The sequence below is a fragment of the Bos grunniens genome, chromosome 14, assembly GCF_055505025.1.
Source record: "Bos grunniens cultivar Pamir isolate PY7600 chromosome 14, Bosgru_T2T1.0, whole genome shotgun sequence".
In the NCBI taxonomy this organism is placed as follows: domain Eukaryota; kingdom Metazoa; phylum Chordata; class Mammalia; order Artiodactyla; family Bovidae; genus Bos; species Bos grunniens.
This window is the reverse complement of record NC_141178.1, coordinates 18,308,090-18,330,637: the sequence shown is the minus strand read 5'-3', so window position 1 is coordinate 18,330,637 and position 22,548 is coordinate 18,308,090. Positions and strand designations below refer to the sequence as shown.

Below are 22,548 nucleotides of genomic sequence, written 5' to 3'. Positions count from 1 at the left end.
ATACAGATTTCTCAAAAGGCAGGTCAGGTGGTTTGGTATTCCCATCTCTTTAAGAATTTCCCACAGTTTATTGTGACCCACACAGTCAAAGGCTTTGGCATAGTCAATAAAGCAGAAATAGATGTTTTTCTGGAACTCTCTTGCTTTTTCAGTGATCCAGCGGATGTTTGCAATTTGATCGATCTCTGGTTCCTCTGCCTTTTCTAAATCCAGCTGGAACATCTGGAAGTTCACGGTTCATGTACTGTTGAAGCCTGGCTTGGAGAATTTTAGCATTATTTTACTACCCATGAGTACAACCATCGCCCATGCTTATGGATATTCTTTAGGAAACATTTACTCGAGAAAACCACATAACTGTTCATGTTAAAGGGTTTGAGATAATCTGAGCACGGGTGGTTCCCTGGAGTTGAGAGTGTAGCCCCAGGTGGGAGCAGGCTCTTCTTATCACTCCTAAAAGGAACCCAGAGCCTTTCTTTCACCTCAACTGTTAGAAGCATCAGGAGTGGGTCTTGGGACATTAGTACAGTAACAGGCTTAAGATGATGGGCACTGCAGTCAGATCAGCTTCATTATTACCTTATTGGGCAAGTTACTTAATCTTTCAGGACCTCAACTTTCTAGTGCATAAAATGGAGGGATAGTAGACTGTCGTCTTCACAGGTCTGCTTAAAGTATTAAAGGAGTGTTATGTAAGCCCTTAGAACAGTGCCCGGAACATGGTGAGTGCTATCTAAGTATCTGCTGCTTGCTATAACCCTTTTTGGACGGACACCATCGCCTATGGCAATAGTGAGGCCCCTTCACTTTGGGAAGGTCATGTACCGACTGCTATATTTAAAATGGATAACCAACAAAAACCTATTGTATAGCACATGGAACTCTGCTCAGTGTTATGTGCCAGCCTGGATGGGGGCTTGGGGGGAATAGAGGAGAAGGGATAAATGTATATGTGTACACGGCTGAGTCCCTTCACTGTTCACCTGAAACTATCACAGCATTGTTCATTGGCTATACCCTAATTCAAAATGTTTCTGGTATTAAAAATTTTTTTAATTAAAAAAAACATAGTGAGGCCCCTTCAAGTATATTCCCAGACAGTTAACACTGATGAAGGGAGCAGGAACAGAAGAGAAGCAGCAAGCTGGACGCTGCCAACTGGCAAGTGTGAACACTTCCATCCCCCTCCCCCTACCTTAATGAATTACCCTAGATTGCCAGAGAAGGAGGGTTCTTTACTTGGTGGGGTCTTGGGGTGAGGGGATATTGCAGGGGTTGACAGACTGCAGGCACAGGAACTTCAGGCCCCAGTGCTATGATGGGACTTGTACGTTTTTTATTAAAAGCAGAGTTGTACAGTGGGGTCACCCCATGTTGATGGTCATAAGCAAGGGTTCTGGAGTCAGACTGAATTCAAGTCCTAGTCTACCATAGGGGTCACAGCTAATCTGATGGTGTGATTAGAACCCAGCCCTGCATCATTATCCTTTCAAAACCCCGAAGTTGAACTGTGCATTCTAAATCCTCCTAACTTTCCACAGAAGACCAAGTCCATGTTTGAATAACCAGAAAGGTCTTCCATTTCTTGAGGCTGAGAAGTCTCAAGATGGACTTTACTCCCAATACATCCTCTTTCCAGGAGCCCTTGTTCAGTATGTAATTGTTTTTAAAACTAATTTATTTATGTGTTTATTTTTGGCTGTGCTGGGTCTTCACGGCCGTGCAGGCTTTTCTCTAGTTGCAGCAAGTGCAGCCTACGCTCTAGTCGCGGTGGCTTCTCATCGCGGCGGCTTCGCTTGCTGTGGAGCGTGGACTCTAGGGCGTGTGGGCTTCAACACTTGTGGCACGTAGGTTCAGTAGTCGCAGCTCCCAGGCTCTAGAGCACAGACTCAATGGTTGTGGTGCAAGGACTTAGTTGCTCCGGGGCATGTGGGATCTTCCTAGACCAGGAAATGGATCTGTGTCTCCTGCATGGACAGGCATATTCTTTACCACTGAGCCACCAGGGAAACCCAGCACATAACCTTAGCACATATACTCTGAACACAGCTAACCAATATAGTTACTACTTTAATTTGCAGGGAAAAAAATACTTGGAAGAAAATGTCATTTAATGAAAAAATAACAAAGTCTATGGATTTTACAGACATTTTTGCAGCTGTTCAAGAGCAGGAAGACTGAATGCTGAAAGCTGGGACCAGTCTTACTCTCCGAAGAGAAATAAGATCCTAAGAAGAAAACAAAATAAATGATGGTTCTTAGATGGAAGTGTTAAATTATCTCTCTGCCATTTCAAAATAAGGAGAAAACAGATAAAATATCTTCTATATGTAATTTACATATAGTTACAAGGTATAATGAAAGCATTAGTAAGAGATGTGAAAATGTTGGATTAGGAGAGGACAAATGATTTGAAATCTTCAGTTACCACCGATTGTGTGTGTTTTTCTGGCGTGTATTCTCCTGTGATCTAGAAACAGTCCTGTCAAGAATGCTTTCCAAGGCTGGAGACTTCTTTCCCTGGTAGTATGGAAGGCTGAGGGCTGGACTGAGTGAGGATGCAGGGTTTGCAGTCTAGCACCAATCGCCTGGACTGCCTGGAATACATCTTTTCATTCTCCACGTGGGAAACTCCTACACATCTTTCAGTACTCAGCTCAAAGGCTGCTTCCTTTGGGAAGCCTTCAAGGAAAGACCCCCAAGGAAAGTCTCTGAGTTCTCATACACTTCACTTATGTCTCTTTTATAGTATTTTTGCTGTTTCATAATTTTCGTTTTTCATACATGGTTTTCTGATGAAAGTATAACTTTCTTGAAGGCAAGGGTACCTGCTATCTTTATTTCTCGCGCACCTAGCACAGTATCTGACCGATTAAATGATTAAATTGAATGAAGGAGCCATGTTACCGTAGGCAACTAGGTATTTTTGGTACTGCATTTTCTTCATCTGTAAAAGGAAGGCATTTGTCTTTTATCTCAAATTCCCATTCAGTTCAAATGCTCCTTGAATGTAAAATATTTAGTTACAGATGTTCCATCCAGCCATTTTCTAGGGGTAGGGCAGATAGAGTCACCTCTGTGATCTGCCACCTCCCTTTTGTACCCTCTCCATGCATCTGATTCCCCTACACATCCCAGATATGACTCCTTTTCTACAGACCCTTGCACGCAGCTGCTTATCAATAGTGTCAAGGTTAAGAGCACAGATCTTGGAGACAGACTGAGAAGTGAAAGTGAAAGTCACTCAGTTGTGTCCGACTCTTTGCAACCCCATAGACTATACAGTCCATGGAATTCTCCAGGCCAGGATACTGAAGTGGATAGCCTTCCCTTCTCAAGGGGAATCTTCCCAACCCAAGGATGGAACCCAGGTCTCCCGCATTGCAGGCAGATTCTTCACCAGCTGAGTCACAAGACAGCCTGTCTGAGTTCAAATACTGGCCCTAGCCACTTATTAACCATATGACCCTAGGAATGTTATTTAACCTCTCAGTTTCCTAATTTTAAAATAGAGATGATGATGATGATAATAATAAATGACATCTACCTCACAGGATGTCTAGGACAGCTTCTGATCAATCAGAATGGATGCCAGCCTTAAACAACCAGCACAGCTATCCTGGACTTGGGACTTCACCCCTGCCGGAGTCTGTCATGGCTGTGGACTTGTTTTAGAGAATGGGGTGGGGGGAGTGAAGCTTTTAGTAAAAGATACTTCTGTTGATATTTTCAATAAGGGAGAGGGGGAGGCATGATTCAAGTCAAGTACAGGCCCTGGAACCCTAACCCCAAGACAGGTTTCCAAGCACTGTTGATTTCACAGGCAATAAATAATGAGACCAGGCTGTTCTTTCTGGTTTGTGAGCAGAATATATGTCTATTTTTTATTACAAAATAATATTAGGTGATTTCTCAAGAGTTATGTTTCACTGATCATATCTGAAACTTAAGAAATTGTTATTTTTAATAAAATATACTTAATAATAGAGTAACCCTTCTCTATATTTTTTCCTATAAATTATTTCTTAAGATTCTCATAAGCCTGTGAGGTGAATAGAGAAGTTATTATCTGTTCCATTAAAATAGTGATCACTAATCTATTGCATATAAGAGTGTTAAACATGTAAGATTTTTGGCAATTCTTTGGAAACTTACATGGACATTGATGAAACAGTAATATTCTCTGGAAAGGTAAGACAGTAACTCAGATTTTCTCCATCAATTTCCTGGAATTTAATTGTAAATCTTGGATGATTTTAGAGTCTAATAACTTATATTAAATGGATCCATAGCTTAGAAATTGCTGCTGTCACAAATAATCTATTACTTCACTTACTCCAAGAATATGAGGTAAGTGACTTTTTAAATTCATAGAGCAAAGTAGAAATAGACATGCCAAGTTCATAGATTAGATATAAAATGATATAGCAGCATCCCTTTGAAATACAAAGCTATTAAGAGCTCTGTAGACCATCTCTCCTATATGGAAATGAACATGCTGCTCAGTCACAAATTAGAATTCCACTTAACAGAATACATGGTGCAGAATGAATAATCTTCATTCAAGCAGTCGACAATTATACTCTCAATCCTCTCTCGCTGTTCATTATATTATTACAGACTTGACTTTCAAGGGGAATGCTTGACAACGGTTAAAACTAATACCTTAAAAATGTGAGTTTGGGTACAGATAGAGATCCATGGAATAGACATTAATATATAATAACTGGATCTTCTGTCTTGTATTCTAGCTAAGTGTTTATTTGCTGGTGATCTTATCTGACAAGTCCAGAGAAACAGAATGGTATCAACTCATCACTAAATGCAATTCTTGTGATGCTTTTTTATTCCTGAGAGCAAATGAGGTAAGCAAGCTTTTTTTACTGAACAGATTGATGGAATAACATTTTGGAAAAATTATAGGGAGTAAACAGATGGGAAATGGGGGGAAAGTCACATGGGTAAGAAAAGCCATGAGTTTTCACTACAAAACTATAAGACATAAAGGACAGTTCTTTGGGGAACTCCATAAGTCACTTGATTCAACAACAGTGATGCATTTTCGTTCCAGCAAAAGTTCCAAACTTCGGGAGTAGAGGGAGTTTTATGACATATGGCTCTCGGTACCAGCTGTGACAGAGAAAAAGGGCTGTTGACAGAATAAGTCTGACTAAGATAATGAGATCCTTAGCTGGCAGCATCTAATAGCCTCACAGGAAATTCTAAGGTGGAAGTCAGCCAACAAGCCCATCTTCATTTGCCCTTCCCTTTGAGTTGGCACAAACAGTAGACACTTACTTATTTCTCTGAAAAATTAATTCCTTTAAAAATGTTTAATGGGAGCATTTCACATGATAGTCCAGCCTGTATTTCAAATTAGGTAAAAGCTTTAAAATATCGCCTTATCTTGCTGGCTTATTACCTCCCCTGCTTATCCTTATTATCTCATGCACAGCATTATGTCATGAAAGGTGGAGGGAACATTCAAGAACGGAAACCATTTGTGACGGGAGTGCAGGAGAGAAATGCCCCACAGGGAACTCTGAGTTCATGTAGAGAATGATGGTTAAGTGGCTAGGATCAGGCCACAGATGGTCTCTCATCAGGAGTGCCAGGGATTGAATTGTTGTGCCCTCTCCAAATCCATGGATTGAAGTGCCAACCCCCAACATGATGGAGGTGGAGCCTTTGGGAGATAATCAGGCCACTGTCGTTTGAGTCTCCATAAATAGGATCAGTGCCCTTACAAAAGAAGCCAAGAAAACACTCTTGCCACTTCCTCTATGTGAGGTTACAGGGAAAAGGCAGCCCTTAAAGAGACAATTGGGCTTCCCAGGTGATGCAGTGGTTAAGAATCCGCCCGCCAAAGCAGGAGATGCAAGAGCAGGATCCCTGGGTCAGGAAGATCCCCTGGAGGAGGGCATGGCAACCCACTCCAGTATTCTTGCCTGGAGAATTTCTTGGACAGAGGAGCCTGGCTGGCTATAGTGCCTGGAGTCACAAAGAGTCAGAGACTACCGAGAAATTAAAAAATGAGACAATGAGCTCTTGAAAGTGAAAGCGTTAGTTGCTCAGTCTTTTCCGACTCTTTGTGACCCCGTGGACTGTGGCCCGTCAGGCTCCTCTGTCCATGGGATTTCCCAGGCAAGAATACTGGAGTGGGTAGCCTTTCCCTTCTCCAGGGGATCTTCCCAACCCAGGAATTGAACCCAGGTCTCCCGCATTGCAGGCAGATTCTTTACCATCTGAGCCACTTACCAGACAGCAAATCTGCCAGTGCTATGATCTTAGACTTCCCAGCCTCCAAAATGATGAGAAATGTTTGTTAGTCAAAAGCCAACCAGCTTATGGTATTTTTGTTATAGCAATCCAAACGGACCAAGGGAATTTGGCATAATCAGATTTCTGCTTTAAAAAAGTCACCCTGATGACAATGTGGAGGACAGACTGGAAGGGAAAGACAGTGCACTTTGTGATATTACATGGAAGATTCAGGAGAGAGGCTGAGTGGATAGGGGTACCCGCTGAGAAACTGAACTAAGACAATGCCTCTGAGGATAGAAAGGGGGAAATAGATTCAAGACTAGTCCTCAGATCTTGCTCTTTCTCTCTCTGAAGTCAGTATCTCTACCAGGTTAGTCATGTCTCAATCATGTCCTTTAGAGCATTTTGCTTTCCTCCAGCCCAGGAACCAGTCCAGGATCACCTATTGTATTTGGTTACTGTCTCTTTAGTCTCCTTTAATCTTGGAAACATTTATCACCTTTCCTTACCTTTCGTAACACTGGCAGTTTTGAAAAGGTCCGTACTTTTATGGACGGTTCCTTGGTTTGGGTTTGTCTGATGTTTGCTCGTGATTAGAGTCAAGCCATGCATTTCCAGCTGGACTAGCATGAGTACAATGTCATGGCCTTCACAGAGTCACATCTGGAGGCCACATGATGTCCGCCTGCTCCTCGTTGGTTGTTATTCGTCTTGATCACCCGGTCAGGGTGTCGTCTGGTTACTCCGTTGTACAGTTACTACCTCCCTTTGTGACCAATAAGCCATCTGTGGGGAAATACTTTATGAGCATATAAATGCTCCGCTGTGCAGCAAATGTCCCTCCCTGGATTTAGACTCTCTGATTATTCTTGTCCAGATCTATTTTCACCATGTTGGTTGCCAAATGGTCATTTTTCCAAAGCCTCCTTTTTTAAACTAGACATAGTGCTGCCTGAAATCTATATATATGAATATGAAGTATATATGTATATGTGGTATGTAGCTGTGGTTTTGTGACTAAATTCTCACAGAACGGCTCTGTGGGACTTCCAGAAGTCTCCTTAAGCACGGGCGTCGGGGGTAGAGGGTGGTAGGTGTTCGTCTTCCTCCATTGTCCTTCCCGATGCCTGCAACACAAACATGATAGCTGGAGGCCTGTCAGCCAGCTTAAACCACCTTGTGTCTTGCAAATAAAATCCTCAAACAGAGGATGCCAGAGCAGAAAGAAATTCAGGTCCCAGTTGATACCATGAAGCTTCCAACTAGCCCTGGACTGGCTATGTCCAAACTTCTGTCTTGTTTAAGCCACTATTTGGGAGGATCTCTGTTATAGATGAGCAAAAGTTTCTAGCTAGATATGTACCTGGTAGTTGAATCTTTCAGAAATATGAGCTTGAAGTTTAGATGCCCTTTCTGTGAAGCTTGCTAGAAAAGGAGTAGAAGCGGGTTATAACTAACGCTAGGACAATATTTTGAGAGCAGAGATAAACTGGTTCACTTCAGTTCTCCTGCAGTTAATGGATGTTGGCACATAGCAAACAGTGAATAAATATTAGCTGAATGCAAACTACATAGAAAAAGTCCCTTCCCTAAGAAACCTCACAATCAGGTAAATAAGTAAATAAATAAGGTAGGAAGCATGGTAAAGGAGTAGTTTTGGGTTTTTTAGGGTATGATTTTTTTTTCAGGTTTATTGTATTAGGTGTACAGCTCTATGTGTTTTGACAAATAATATACAAGCATGTATCAGTCACAGTATAGAGTATTTCCATCGCCTCAAAAAGTTGTCTTGTGTCCCCTCTCCCGACCCCTAGTCCTTAGGAACTACTGATCTGATTACTGTCCCACTAACTTTGACTTAATCAGAATATCAAGTAAATCAGGATCCTTTCATATCTGGCTCACGTCATGCTTTAGTACTTCATTCCTCTTTATTCCTGTTATTGGTCCATTGTAAAGATATACCACAATTTGTCCCATCTATTTCTTAGTTGATGAATATTGGATTACTTCCAGTTTGAGGCAATTATAAATTAAAATGCTGTAAATATTTGCATACACTGAGGCCACAGCAATTTAAACCCTACTAAAAGTGCATGAAGATTCCTTTTTTTCCTAATTCTCACCAATGCTTGTTATTTGTTGTCTTTTTGATACTAGTCATTCTGACAGGTATGAGGAAATATCTTACTGGGGTTTTGATTGGTATTTCCCTGGTTTAGTGTTGTTGAGCACCTCTTCATGTGTCTGTTGACCATTTGTATGTCTTCTTTGGGAAGATGTCTTTTTAGCCCCTCATCCATATTTTAATTGAATTGTTTGTGTTTTTATTTGCTTTATTATTGAATGTTATGAGTTCTTTCTATATTTTGGAAATTAATCTCTTAATCAGATACATGATTTGCAAGTATTTTCTCCCATTCAGTAAGTTACCTCTTCATTTTGCTGATCGTTTCTTTTGCTGTGTGGGAGCTTTTTAGTTTAATATAGTCCCATTTATTAATTTTTGCTTCCAGTTTGTGCAAATTTTGGTGTCATATTTAGAAGCTTTTTGCTGTGATCATTATCAAGAAGTTATTGCCCTATGCTTTCTTCTAGGAGTTTTATGGTTGGAGGCTTTGTGTTTAAGTTTTTAATCCACTTTGAGTTAATTTTTGTGAGTAATATAAGATACAATTCAATTTCATCCTTCTGAATATGGTTGTCCTGTTTTCCCAACACCATTTATTGAAGAGACTATCCTTTCCCCATTGAATATTCCTGGCTGTCTTGTCAAATGTTAGTTGATCATATGTGTACAGGTTTATTTCTGGGCTCTCAGTTCTGTTCTGTTGATCTATAAGTCTATTTTTGTGCCAGTATGGCCATGATTACTATTGGTTTGCAGTATAGTTTGAAATCAGGAAGTGTAAAATTCCTCCAGCTGTGTTCTTCTTGCTCAGGACAGCTTTGGTCTATTAAGTCTTCTATGGTTCCATACAAATTTTAGTATTGTTTTTAATATTTTTGTGGAAAATGCCATTGGAATTTTGTTAGCGGTTCCATTAAATCTATGGGTAGCTTTGGTTAGTGTGAACATTTTTACAATATTAATTCTTCTAAACCACGCACATGAGATACTTTCCCAATTATTTGTGTCTTTTTCCATTTCTTTCATCAAACTGATAGTCTTCCATGTACAGATCTCATCTTTTTGGTTAAATTTATTCCTAAGTATTTTATTATTTTTGATACAACTGTATATGGAATTGTTTATTTCTTTTTCAGAGAGTTTATTGTTAGTGTAGTATAGAAATGCAACTGATTTCTCTGTGTAAATTTTGTATCCCTAAACTTTACTGAATTCATTCATTAGGTCTAATAGTTTTTTTTTTGTTTGTTTTTTGGTGGAGTCTTTAGGGTTTTCTTATATATAAGATTATATCATCTACAAACAAAGACAGTTTTGCTTTTTCCTTTCCAATTTAGATGTCTTTCACTTATTTTCTTTGCCTGCTTGTTCTGGTCAGGACTTCTAGTACTATGCTGAATAAGAGTGGTGAGAGTGGGGACCCTGTCTTCTACCTGATGAAAGAGGAAAACCTTTCCATCTTTCACTGTTGAGTATAGTGTTAACTGAGGACTTGTGATATATGGTCTTTTATTATGGTGAGGTATGTTCTCATTCCGTTCACTTTGTTGAGTTTTTATCAGAAATGGTTATTGAATTTTGTCAAATGCTTTTCCTTCATCTATTGACAAGATTCTATGATTTTTATCTTCCATTTTGTTAATGCAGTGTATTCCATTGACTGATTTGTGAATATTGAACTATCTTTGCATCCCCGAAATAAATCTAAATTGATCACAGTGTATGATCCTTTTACTTATTATTGAATTTGGTTTGTTAATATTTTGTTGAGGATTTTTCATCTGTGTTCATAAGATATGCTGCTGCTGCTGCTAAGTCGCTTCAGTCGTGTCCGACTCTGTGCGGCCCCATAGATGGCAGCCCACCAGGCTCCCCCATCCCTGGGATTCTCCAAGAACGCTGGAGTGGGTTTCATAAGGTATATTGGCCTTTAATTTTCCTTTTTCTCTTCCTTAGTTTTAGTGTCTTTATCTGGTTTTGTTATCCTATTGGACTTGTAGGATGATTTTGCAAGTGTTTCTACCTTTTGGAATAGTTTGAGAAGGATAGGTATTAACTTGCCTTTAAGTGTTTTGTGACATTCACCTGCGGAATTTATTTGGTCTGGACTTTACTTTGTTGGGAGCATTTTGATTGTGTGTTCAATTTCATTAGTAGCGATTGATCTATTCAGATTTTCTAATATTTATTCCTGTTTAGCATTGGAAGATTGTATGTTTCCTGGAATTTATTCATTTATTCTAGATTGTCCAGTGTGTTAGTATATAAATATTTGTAATAGTTTCTTATCATTTGTATTTCTGTGGTATCAGTTGTAATTTCTCTTTCATTTCTGATTGTATTTATTTGGACCCTGTCTTTTTGTTTGTGAGTTTGACTAAAGACATTCATTTTGTTTATCTTATCAAAGAACCAGCTATTAGTTTCATTGGTCTTTTCTATTGTTATTTTAGTCTCAATTTCATTTATTTCCACTCTGATCTTTGTTATTTCCTTCCTTCTACTAACTTTGCACTTTGTTCTTTTTCTACTTCCTTCAGCTGTAAGGTTAGATTGTTTATTTGAGATTTTTCTTATTTCCTGAGGTCAGCTTGTATTGCTATAAACATCTCTCTTAAAACTGTTTTTGCTACACCGAAAGGTTTTAGAATATTGTATTTCCATTTAATATGTCTCAAGGTATTTTTCATGCCCTCTTCAACTCATTCGTTGGCCTATCGTTGTTTACTAGCATGTCGTTTAATCTCCACGTGTTTCTGTTTTTCCAGTTTTCTTCCTGTGATTGACTTCTGGTTTCAGACTGTTGTGGTCAAAAAAGATGCTTGATATGACTTCAATTCTTCTTAAATTTATTAAGACTTATTTTGTGACCTAACATGTGATCTGTCCTGAAGAGTGTTCCATGTGTACTTGAAGAAAATGTGTGTTCTGCCGTTTGGAGGTGGAACCTTTTATATATATCTATATCTATTAATGTCATCTAATCTAAGGTGTTGCATAAGGCCAATGTTTCCTTTTTGATTTTCTGTCTGGATGAGCTATTCATTGATGTAAGTGAGGTGTGAAAGTCCTCTACCATTATTGTATTACACCAATATCTCCCTTTAATATTTAGTTGTTCCTATATAGGGTGCATTGATACTTATAAGCATTATATCAACTTGTTGGATTGATCCCTCTATCATTATGCAATGCCCTTCTTTTTTTTTTTTTTGTTACAGACTTTATTTTAAAGTCTATTTTGTCTGATATAAGTATTGCTACCCCAGCTTTCTTTTAGTTCCTATTTGCATGAAATATTGTTTTCCTTCCCTCAACATTCAGTCTGTCTGTCTCTAGATCTGAAGTGAGTCTCTTTTAGGTAGCAAACATACGAGACATGTTTTGTTTTCTTTTGTTTAATCTATTCAGCCACCATATTTATGTCTTTCGATTGGAGCATTTTTTTCTATTTACATTTAAAGTAATTATTGATAGGTGTGTACTTACTGCCATTTTGTTCATTGTTTTCTGGTTGTTCTGGTAGTTCTTCCTTGCTCCTTTCTTCTTCTCTTCTTGTCTTCCCTTGTGATTTGACGACTTTCTTTCGTGTTATGCTTGGATCCTTTTCTTTTTTGTGTGTGTCTGTCTACCATAGTTTCTTGGTTTGTGGTTACCATAAGGTTCATATTTAACAATCTATGTACATAGCAGTCTATTTTAATTGGATGGTCACTTAAGTTCAAGCACACTCTAAAAGCAGTACGTGTTTACTCCCTTCATTTTATGTTTTTTGACATCATATTTTACATCTTTTTATTTCATGTAACAGTTATTTTAGGTATATATGATTTTACTGCTTTTATATTTTAACCTTTCTACTGGCTTTACAGGTGGTTGGTAAATCCACTACTTTTACTATTCATTTGTCTTTACCAATGAGATTTTTTTCTTTCATAATTTTCTTGTATCTATTTGTGGCCTTTTCTTTTTCATTTAAAGAAGTGTCTTTAAAATTTTCTGTAAGGCTAGTTTAGTGATGATTAATTCCTTTAGCTTTTGCTTGTCAGGGAAACTCTTCATCTTTCCTTCAATCCTGAATGATAACCTTGCTGGGTAGAGTTGTAAGTTTTTTCCTTTCATTGCTTTGAATATATCATACCAGTTCCTTCTGGCCTGTAAGGTTTCTGCTGAGAAATCAGCTTACAACCTTATGGGGGTTCTCTTGCATGTAAGTTTGCAGATTTTAAGATTCTCCATATCTAACATTTTAATTATAATGTGTCTTGGTGTGGGTTTCTTTGGCTTCATCTTTTTTGAGACTCTGTTTCCATGACTTAGAATGTCTCCCCTTCACCAGGTTAAAGAAGTTTTTATCTATTATTTATTCAAATAGGGTTTCTGTCCCTTTCTTGATGAGAATATTAATATGCTTGATGTTGTCCCAGGGGTCCCTTAAATTATCCTCCTTTTTAAAATTCTTCTTTCTTTTTGCTGTTCCAATTAGGTGATTCCCTCTACCCTATCTTATAGATCTCGGATCCATTCTTTTCCAGCCTCTAGCATGTTGTTGACTCCTTCTCGTGTATTTTTCATTTCAGTTACTGTATTCTTCAAGTCTGATTTTTTTATATGTTCAATCTCTTTGTTGAAGTTCTGAGTTTATCCATTCTTCTCTTGAGTTTGATGAACATTTTTATGGCTATTAATTTGATACCTTTATCTGGTAAATTTATCTGATATCTTTATCTGCTTATCTTTGTTTCATTTAGTTATTTTTCTAGAGTTTTATCTTGTTCTTTGTTTTTGGAAGATATTTGTTTCCTAATTTTGCCTAACTCTCTGCATTTATTTTTTTTTCTAAGTATCATGTATATCATCTATATCTCCCAGACTGGAAAGAATTGGCCTTATGTAGAGGTCTCCTTATGTGGAGACCACTGGCACATGTCCCCTGTATAGGCTGTGTGAGCCTTTCTCTTGTGTTTGGGCCACAGCTGCTATCCTGCATGTGGACTGGTAGGTGGGGCTGGCCCCCAGTGTGACTGGCTGTGAGGCCCAGCCTCAACTTTTGTGAGCATGCTAGTGTACAGGGCTGAGGCAGGAGACACTTTGGGGGGTTGCCAGTGTCAGCCAAGGCCGCCCACCAGGTGAAGTGGGGCTCATCTCCCAGGGTGGGAGCCACTTTGGAGGGGCACTGATGCCAGCTAGGGATGCCCATCAGGTGAGGCAGGATGAGAGTCATGTTGGAGGGGCCAGCAGGGTGGCAGTTTGGGCAGGACAGGTCCTCAGGGGAACACTGGGATGGGATGCACAGCATTAGCTAGGTTGGTTAAGAGTGACTGAAATGGTGCCTGCCAAACTAGCTAGATGGAAGGAAAGTTTAGAAAAAGGAGCAGCACCTGCCAGTGCTTCTACCCCCCAAAGAAAGTTCCAGCAGATCCCTATCCCTCTGGTATCTTCCTTAATATTAACTGGTGGATTGTCTCATATGACACAGATGCTTTTCAAGCTATTGCCTCTGTCTTGGGACTTGAAGCAGGTGAGTTTGTGTGTGTGCCCTTCAAGAGGTAGAGTCTCAGTTTCACCCAGCCCTTCAACTCTCCCAGATTTAAGCCCCACCGGTTTTCAAAGCCAGGCATTATGCAGGCTCGTATTCTTGCTGCAGGTTCCCTGGGCTGGGGAGCCTAGTGTGGTGCTCAAATCCCTCACTCCTCAGGGTGGACCTCCATAGTTGAGATAGCATTCCCATTTTGGAGTTGCCACACTAGGAGTATGGGTTCTAACTAGGCTGCATCTCTGCCCCTCCCACCCATCTCATGGTGGCTTTTTCTTTATATTTTTAGTTGTAGAATATGTTTGGCTTACTCCCGGTCATTCTTAAAAAGTTGTTTTATATGTAGTTGTAGTTTTGGTGTGTCCATGGGAGGAGGTGAACTCAGGATCTTCCTATTCTGCATTTTGATCTGAATTCAAGAAAGAAACCAGAAGAGAGGAAATTTGAACATATTTGGAGAAGGGGGTTGTTGGAAGTTAAGTAATATAGCAAGATTGCAAAAAAGGTAGAAGGAGATTGGGAAAGGAGTTTATGAAGACAAAAATGAATTCCTTCTCCCTCTAAAACAGAAAAGAAAGAAATTAAAACAAAATTTATTGGTTTGTGGGGGTTTGGGTTAGTTTAATTTTTAAATTTTTACTTATTTATTTTATATTGGAGTACATTTGATGTACAACATTGTATTAGTTTCAGGTATACAACAAAGTGATTTAATTATACATGTACATATATCTGTTCTTTTTCAGATTCTTTTCCCCTCTAGATTATTACAGAGTATTGAATAGAGTTCCCTGGTCTATTCAGTAGGTCTTTGTTGATTATCTATTTTGTATATAATAATGTATATATGTTAATCCCAGCTTCCTAATTTATCTCCCCTTCCGTTCCCCTTTGCTAACCATAAGTTTGTTTTCTGCTTCTGTAAATCTATTTGTTTTGTAAATAGGTTCATTTGTATATTTTTTATATTCCACATGTAAGTGGTAGCATATGATACTTGTCTTTCTCAGTCTCACTTCACTTACTATGATAATCTCTAGGTCCATCCATATTGCTGCAAATGGCATTATTTCATTCTTTTAATGGCACAGTAATATTCCATTCTTTATCCACTCCTCTGTTGATGGACATGTAGGTTGCCTTCATGTCTTAGTTATTGTAAATAGTGCTGCAATGAACATTGGGATATGTGTATCTTTCTGAAGTATGGTTTTCTCTGGTTATATGCCCAAGAGTGCGATTACTAGGTCATATGGCAGTTCTATTTTTAGTTTTTTAAGGAACTTCCATACTGTTCTTCATAGTAGTTGTACGATTTATGTTCCCGCCAACAGTGTAGGAAGATTCCCTTTTCTCCACACCCTCTCCAGAATTTATTGTTTGTAGACTTTTTGATGATGGCCATTCTGACTGGTGTGAAGTGATACCTCATTATAGTTTTATTTACATTAATAACACATTTGAGTTGAGCATATTTTCATGTGCTTTTGGACCATCTGTATGTCTTCTTTGGAGAAATGTCTAGTTAGATTGTCTGACCATTTTTGATTCGGTTCTTTGTTTTTCTGATATTGAGCTACATTAGTTATTTGTATATTTTGGTGATTAATCCCTTGTCAATTGCTTCATTTGCAATATTTTCTCCCATTCTTTGGATTGTTTTTTTGTTTTGTTTGATTTCCTTTGCTGTGCAAAAGCTTTTAAGTTCTGTCAGGAATATTAAGAAACAATTGTGAACAAGCAACAAAGTTTTATATGAACCATTTTCTCCTGATTATCTTGATGCTAAAGCAGAAAACAAAATTAAAACAAAATTTGTATTTGAGATGGTGGGAAGTTATATGGTCTCACACTTCTGGCCTCCAAAGGGACACAAAATTATCTGATGAAAGGAGGTAGACAGGGGTGTAAAATAGGTTGGAGAATAGATCTGGAACAGATGCTAAGGAGAATGGGAAAGAGTAGTAACTAGTAACAAATGAAAATCAAGTTAAATGGTGTTGGGACCCAAGTGAGTCTGGAAACCTTGAAATTGTAGCTGTTTCAGTTGCACAGTTGGGCAACTTTCCTTACTTCCATTGCTCAAATCAACAGTGTACAAACAATGAAGTCTAGCACAAGAGGGACTCGGCAGTGTAAAAAGGGTGAGTTCACTGAGAAATGAGCAAGAAGTTTAGATGGAAAAAGAGTCCATGAGGGATTGATGGATTAGGGCAAGAAGGAAAGGCTGCAAGAACTAGGGATGAAGTTGAAAAGCAAACTTCAAATCCAATGATTATTCTGTGCGTTTTGTTTATGGGATCAAATTATATATTCTATATAGCCATTAGGGTGTATTTGGTTAAAAGTAAAATCTACCCCCTCAAATGACTTTCAATAACGGGACATAACAAAAAATCTAGAACTAGGCATCTCTGTGAGTAGTTAAATAAATGGCACAATAATATCAGGAATCTGGGCCAATGTCTCTGCTCTCGTCTCCGTTACTCTCACAAATTGTAAAATGGCTGCCAGAAGTCACCACAGGATTCCTGTCTTTGTAAAACACTACCCCTAGCCAGCCTTGGGAGGTCTAAGCCATGGTGTGATTGCTGCTGCTGTGGGTGTGGTTTTCTCCCTAACGCCAGATGGAGTAGGCTTCTGCTAACTATGACAACAGTGAAGAGTGGTCTATGAGAATCAGAAGTTATTATTCTTTAGAATAGCCATCAAACAAAAACTCAGTACCGTTAAGTGCCCAAGTGACAGTCACTGCACTAGTGCTTCAGGTATTTTTCCTAGAGATCTTTACATCAATGCAGTAAGGAATAATTTCCCTATTTATCAGGTGTGGAAAATGAAGCCCACTGAAGGGAAAGTACTTGGCTGGGGTCACTCAGGACTTCCCCAAGTTCAAGGCAAGTGCTAATTACCCTGATGGAGATTATGACCAAAATGCATAAAATCCTTTGAACCTTTACTAAAACATTCACCTTCTCAGGACAGCTAAATTTCTACTGTCTTTTCCCTTTATCTAAAAAAAAAAAAGATACTTCTACCTAACCTCTTGTTTTTCTCATTAATATACATCTGAATATGTTGCAAATATTTCTGAAAAAATACTTTCCACGTTAGGTCTTCCATGTACTTGACTTTCCTGACTTCAATTCACAGTCATATATTGGCTGATGCTTCTAAGTTTCCTCCATGTGTGGAACTTGGATCCTCTGTGTTTCAGCTAAATGAACATTTGAGGTTGAAAAAGGAAGTGGGCTGGTAGGCCACAGTCTGCCTTACATTGTTTGGACAAATGTAACAGTTCACTGTATTTTACCTTTATTTTATTAAAAGAGTATAAAATATAGATAAAAGTATTGATGATAAGAATAAGAAGTGTTAGTCTTATAAACTTAGTATAGTTATGACAGAAAGGAGCAAATCTTCATTCTCCTCTGATGCTTTTTAGACTTCAAGTGATTAATTTTTATCAAGTTGTGATGGAAAAATGCAAAATTGAGAATATGAGTAAAATGATAGAGCCATATTATCAAAGATTATATACACACACACAGAAATAAAATCCTCCCTTCAAATATATAATTCTATTAATTAGCATTCATGCAGTGTACTCTAATTCACATTTTCGCAAACTCATACATGAAAAGGGGACTATCTACTTCTCTTTATATTCACAGTTCTCAAATCTCGTGGTCTTCTTTAAATAACTTTTCTCATTTCTTCCTAACACCCACCTTGATCCTTTTACTTTTAACAGAAGTCTAACGCTGCTGTTCCTCAATGTTTGTCTCTGACTCTTCCTCTCTGTCCTGAACTGCAACTCTCACGCTTTCATTTTTTTCTATCAATCGCACTTGCTTCCCTTTCCCCTAAGATGTTCCTAAATGTCTCAGTGATTTTTCTTCCCAAAGTGATCCTAAGTGCCTTTAACCAAAGAGAATAGGAATACAGTCAACATAAAGAAGTAAGAATTAGAAATAGAAATAACTTACGTGTTGGCAGTTTCTTAGTATTTTTTTCCATATGGATTATTCCTTATTTGTGCTCTTTAGACCATATCTATTAGAATTCCTCTGCCTGGCACAGTCTTGAGAATCTTGTTATAAGCACTGAATGTTGTATTAAACAATAAAATTTAGTGAACAGTGCACCCAGAGGACCTAAATTCCAATCTAATATCTGCCTTTGGATAATAATTAACACCACAAGATTTTGCTCATTTTAGACTTAGTAGAAGGAAAAACAAATCTAAATTCACAAAAAATCTGAATCACAGACCATTTTTAAAAGCTAAATTGCTGGGACTTCCCTGGTTGCCCAGTGGTTGGGAATCCGCCTGCCAATGCAGGGGATACGAGTTCCATCCCTGGTCTGAGAAGATTCCACATGCCCTGGAGCCACTAAGTGGTCACTAGCCCATATGCAACAACTACTGAACCCAAACTCCAGAGCCCGTGCCCTGCAACAAGAGAAGTCACGGCAATGAGAAGCCCGTGCACCACAATGAAGTGTACCCCGACTCGCTGCAACTAGAGAAAACCTTCATGCAGCAGCGAAAACCCAGTGCAGCCAAAAGAAAAAAAAAGCTAAATTTTTGCATTATTTTCCTATATCTATCCCCCGGAGAAGGGAATGGCAACCAACTCCAGTATTCTTGCCTGGGAAATCCCATCGACAGAGTAGCCTGGAAGGCTATACAGTCCAAGGGGCAAAGAGTCAGACGTGACTTAGGGACTAAACAATTTGAACTGCTAAGTAACTTGAACTGCTAAGCAAGGTTTGCTAAGTTTTGCCTACCCTAATAATTGAATAACACTTCGGGTAGTTAGTAGGATTAGTTTAAATATAAGGACTTCCCTGGTGGTCCAGTGGTTAAGAATCTGCCTGTCAATGCATGGGACATGGGTTTGATCCCTGGTCTGGGAAGATCCTACATGCCACAGGGCAGCTAAGCCCCTGTGCCACAACTGCTGAGTCCATGCTCTGAAACTCATGAAGCCCGCGTGCCTAGAGCCTGTCCTCTGCAACAAGAGAAGCCACCTCAATGAGAAGCCTGAGCACTGTGACAAAAGGTAGCCCTGCCTCATTACAACTAAAGAAAGCCTTGAGCAGCAACGAAGACCAAGATCAGCCAAAAAAGAAAAAAAAAAAAAAAAAGAAAGAAAGAAAGAGTAAACGTAAATAGCAAAAGGGTATATCTCCTTGAAAACCTTTCTACTTTTAAGTAGGCTAATATTGTAACCACATAGTCACAGTCTCACTTGGGACTAATTTTTTCTTGCGATAGCACTGAGAGTTATTCCTTCTAAGAATGGTTTCAATAGAGAATTATATTTTATTTTAATCTCAAGAATTAGGGTTACATCTCTGACAAAATTAGAAAGGGTTAGAAAAGGATTCACTGAATGAAATAGCATATGTGATTTCAACTGTGAGGGACAGGATCAAACATTGTCATAGGTGGTATTAATCTTCAGTCTATTGCTTCATTTATCATAAGTAATTAGGTGGTACTTTGTTATGTCATCAAGTTCGTAGGCCTTAATTAGAAAAAGAAATCTGCATTATATGGAGAATTAGTGGATTTTGAAACACTTAGATATAGCACTTGGTGGTGGCTTAGTCGCTAAGTCATGTCTAACACTTGCAACCCTACCAGGCTCCTCTGTCCGTCGGATTTCCCAGGCAGGAATACTAAAATGGGTTGCCATTTCCTCTTCAGGGGATCTTCCCCACCTAGGGATCAAACTTGGGTCTCCTGCGTTGCAGGCAGATTCTTTACCAACTGAGCCACCAGGGAAACCCAGAAATAGCACTTAACTGATGCCAACTCCCTCCCCCCAAATTCTTAGGGAGAAAATAAAGGAAGAGCAAAGTGCCATTCAAAACCCACAAGATTTGGAGTAAAATGACCAGTCCGTATCTGGAGCACAATGTACTGTGATTTTGGACAAGTCCTCTAACCTCCCTGAGCCTGTTTTCCAGTTGCAAAATGATACTACCAACCTCAGAATGTTATTTTGAGTGTTAAGTTCAGTCATGCATAAGAAAATGTTTGAAACCTATTTAGTAGCATTTCAAATGCTAGACTAAAACTGGAGGAACGTTTAATTTGCATTTGATTGTTTTTAAAATGAAATTGTTCTCATCTTGGTCTAAGAGAAAAACTTCCTGCAACACTTGGCATCTTTTGAAAAACTAATAATAAACTCTTCCACACATGACTGACTCGCAATCACTTCATACTTTTGTGAAAAGAAGGAAACATGGTTTCAAAAGTAGTGATTTTAGTCAAACTATCAAATCATCCCTACTTTTGGGTCAGGAAAACATCTCCATGTGGATGCAGTGTGGAGTTTAAAGTGGTTTTTCACTGAAACATCAACAATAATAATTTTAGCTATGTTGTTAAAAGTTAAGTTTTCATTATGTTTGGTTTAGCATGAACTAAAGTTTTACAAAGAGTACTAGGATCATAACAGATGACAGGAAAGCACTGAAGGAAAGAATTGCCTTTAATGTATTTTGTGTTTATACATGCAGGAAAACTAAGATAGTAACTCTTGACTAGGCTAGATCATCCAACTCCAGATGGTGATAGGTAATATGTGTGTTGTGTGTTAAGTCACTCAGCTGTGTCCGATTCTTTGCGACCCCACAGTCTGTAGCCCGCCAGGCTTCTCTGTCCATGGAATTCTCCAGGCAAGAATACTGGAGTGGATTGCCATTCCCTTCTTCAGAGGAACTTCCCAACCCAGGGATTGAACCCTGGTCTCCTGCATCACAAGCAGGTTCTTTACCGTTTGAGCTACAGGGACATTCTGATAGGTAATATCATCATTAATAAATAATTTGTTTATTATTCACAGGACTCTAAGCACTGAATGGAGAATAACAAAGGAGGAATGTAAATATGTAATAACACATCACCTATCAGAGTTTTGAAATATATAAATTGTGCTCAGGCTAAAATGCCAGTCACTTTCCCCTGTTGCCTGCAGATTAGAATAGTCTTCTGTGAAGAGGAGCCATCCTGCCCTGCTCTCTGACCACTTAATTTGGCCAGGGACAGATTCTTGGCCCAAAGTGAGTCAATCATATTTTCAGAGATGGAAAGGCTGAATTGGAGGGTGCTGGCACTGAAGACTCGAGGTCATGAAGAACTGTTGCCAAAATCGACAGCATGGCAGCCCAAAGCCAGTGTTATGAAGGAAAAGAAACTAAAAACTTCACAGAGAAGCAGAATAATTCAGCTGCAGAGAGGAAGATGGAACAGCTGTGAAACAATGATGAAGGGACGTTAGGGAACCAACTAGCTAGAAGGAGGGGAGAATGAGAGAGAGAGCGATCTCTGACCATGCTTCCTTCAGCTGGGTTCTGAATAATGTCTTAAAATAAATCTCATTTCCTTTCTTGTGCTGTCTCCAGTGTGTTTTGGTTTCTGAGAATCAAGGGACACTTTACTAAGCCTTCACTGATTGGACTAGAGCCCAAAGTCAAAAGATAAACAAGAAAGGCACTTGAACAGTCAAATTACATTTCTAAAATACTATGGACTAAAGCTCACAAGACCCTAAGAGTCTTTGATTGCTTATTTAATTTCTTATAGCAGCTTTATTAAGATAATTCACTTACTATAACACTCACCCTTCTTTAATTGTATGTTTACTTTAAATTTCTTTTAATCCCACCGATCCAAATCTCACCTCCAAGTCTACCAGTAGCCTTAATAACCAAGAGAGAATGGCCAGTAAAAGCAAGCACACTAGGGCAATAAAAAGTGACAGTTGACGGCAGCAAAGGAGGAAATAGAAAAACTATAAATAGGAGAACAATAATTCCAAAGAAAAAAAAAATTAAAAAAGCAATCTGGGGCGTGTAGCGTGTTTTCGTCAGGCCCTTCTAGTTCCGAGGAACAGCTCAAGTTACATCTAATATTAGGGGAAGGAGTTGTAAGGAATGAAGAAAACAAGAATCTCAACCCCACAGGCCTCGTGGGAACTACCAAAGGCCAAATCACCAAGCCTTTGGAAGAACAGGCGCTGCAGCTAAGCCAGACCTCAGGAAGACTGGAACCAAGACTCCGTGGAGAATCCAAGGTTACCCCAGGACTTCAGCATCGGAGTTCGCACATCGTCACCTCTGTGATCAATTATCTACGGCCTCAGTTCTCCCCTCTGGCTGCGCTTGGCAGTGGCTCACAGCTTCTCTGCTTCCCTCCAGTCCACTTTCTCAACCCCTCTTTGGAATTTGTACACTGCCAGCTCTTGACCTATGGCGACCTGCAGACTCATTCTGTTTGGCCGGCGTAGAGGCTTCACGTTTAGAATTCAAAGGTTCTAGGGTGGGGCATGAACTAGGCAGTCACCCAGATCTTTGTCAAGCCCGGCTACCTTCGCCACGCCCTCTCCCCTCATTTGCATAGCACGTCCCCCTCCTGCTGAAGGTGTCGGAGTGGGTGACTTCTGTTCTCTTCCTCTTTTCTATCTCACAGCTTAGCATCACATTTGCTTCTTCGGAACTTTGGCTTATTCTACCCCATCGGCTCCCTCTGTACATCTTTTTAGCTCCCACTACTACCCAGTAATTCCCAGCTCAAATCCCCCAGAGGTAGAAACCT

General features: G+C 39.2%; 2 long non-coding RNA genes across 3 annotated transcripts in view; one reads left to right on the top strand and one right to left on the bottom strand.

Moving 5' to 3' along the window:
* The window catches only part of LOC147359119 (uncharacterized), a 79,764-nt gene that overhangs the window by 34,870 nt on the left and 22,346 nt on the right, over positions 1–22,548 (bottom strand). The window lies entirely within an intron of this gene.
* Positions 3,782–21,342, top strand: LOC147359120 (uncharacterized). The gene is made up of 3 exons (XR_015140540.1): positions 3,782–4,865; positions 20,798–20,835; positions 20,930–21,342. It is a non-coding gene; the product is annotated as an uncharacterized LOC147359120 (long non-coding RNA).